This window comes from Pteropus vampyrus, unplaced genomic scaffold, assembly GCF_000151845.1.
Source record: "Pteropus vampyrus isolate Shadow unplaced genomic scaffold, Pvam_2.0 Scaffold378, whole genome shotgun sequence".
NCBI lineage: Eukaryota > Metazoa > Chordata > Mammalia > Chiroptera > Pteropodidae > Pteropus > Pteropus vampyrus.
Genome location: NW_011889159.1, coordinates 290543 through 292435, shown reverse-complemented (window position 1 = coordinate 292435; position 1893 = coordinate 290543).

Here is a 1893-nt window from a genome sequence, read left to right as displayed (position 1 = left end):
GCCTATAGTTTTCTTTTTTTGTAATGTCTTTGCCTGGTTTTAGAATCAAGGTAATGGTGGCCTCATAAAAGGAATTAGGGAACCTTCTCTCTTCTTGAAATTTTTGGAATAGTTTGAGAAGAATAGGTGTTAATTCTTCTTTGAATGTTTGGTAAAATTTGCCTATGAATCCATCTGGTCCAGGACTTTGTTCATGGGAAGGAAGAATCAACATTGTTAAAATGGCTATACTACCCAAAGCAATTTATAGATTCAATGCATTCTCTATCAAAATACCAATGGCATTTTTCAGAGAGCTAGAATGAATAATCCTAAAATTTATATGGAGCCATAAAAAAACCCAAATAGCCATGGCAATCTTCAGAAAGAAGAACAAAGTGAGAGGTATCACACTACCTGATTTCAAACTATACTACAAGGCTACAGTAATCAAAACAGCATGTACTTGCATAAAAACAGGTACATCGATCAATGGAACAGAATAGAGAGCCCAGAAATAAATCCATGCCTATATATGCTCACTTAATATATGACAAAAAGACAAGACTATACAATGGGGTAAATACAGTCTCTTCTATAAGTGGCGTTGGGAAAATTGGACAGATATATGCAAAAAAGAAAAAAAAGAAAAAAAGCTGGACTATCTTCTTACACCATATACAAGAATAGACTCAAAAGGGATTAAAGACTTAAATGTAAGACTTGAAACCATAAAACTTTTTGAAGAAAGCATAGGCAGTAAACTCTCTGATATTACTAACAGAAATTTCTTTTCAGGTATATCTACTCAGGCAAGGGAAACAAAAGAAAAAATAAACAAATGGGACTACATCAAGCTAAAAAGTTTTTGCACAGCAAAGGAAACCATCAACAAAACAAACAGACAACAGACTGGGAGAAGATATTCTCTATGATACATCTGATAAGCAGTTAATATCCAAAATTTATAAAGAACTTATACAACTCAACAACAAAAAACTAAACAATCCAAGTAAAAAATGGGCAGAAGACCTGAACAGATACTTCTCCAAAGAGGAAATACAGATGGCTAACAGGCATATGAAAAGTTGCTGAAGGTCGCTAATCATCAGAGATATGCAAATTAAAACCACAATGAGGTATCACCTAACACCTGTCAAAATCGCTATCATCAATAAATCAAAAAATAGCAAGTGTTGGCAAGGATGAGGAGAAAAGGGAACTCTTGTTCATTGTTGGTGGGATTGCAAATTGGTACAGCCACTATGGAAAACAGTCTGGAGTTTCCTCAAAAAATTAAAAATGGATATATCTTTTGACCTTGCAATTACACTTCTGGGAATTTATCCAAAGAAAACCAAAACAATAATTTGTAAAGATCTATGCACTCCAATATTCATGGCAGCACAATTCACAATAGCCAAGATATGAAAGCAACCTAAATAACCATCAATAGACAATTGGATAAAGAAATTATGGTTCATATATACAATGGAATATCATTCAGCCATTAAAAAAAATGAAATCCTACTATTTGCAATGACATGGATGGGCCTAGAGGTTATTATGCTGAATGAAATAAGTCAGACAGAAAGATAAATACCATATGATTTCACTTATATAAGGAACAAAAAGAACAAACTAATCAAAAACATTCACAAATATAGTGGTCAATTTGGGATGGCCAGAGAGGAGGGGTGTTGGGAAGCTGGGAGAATGGGGTGAAGGGTTAAAGAAGTAGAAATTCATAGTTGATAGTTGGGCACAGGGATGGGGAGCATGGCAGAGGGAATGCAGTTAGCATTAATATGATGGCTACGTGGAAGGCCAGAGGAGGGAGGGAGCAATTGGGGGGATCATTTTATGAACATTATAGATGTCTAACCAATGTACTGTATACTTGAAACTAATTTA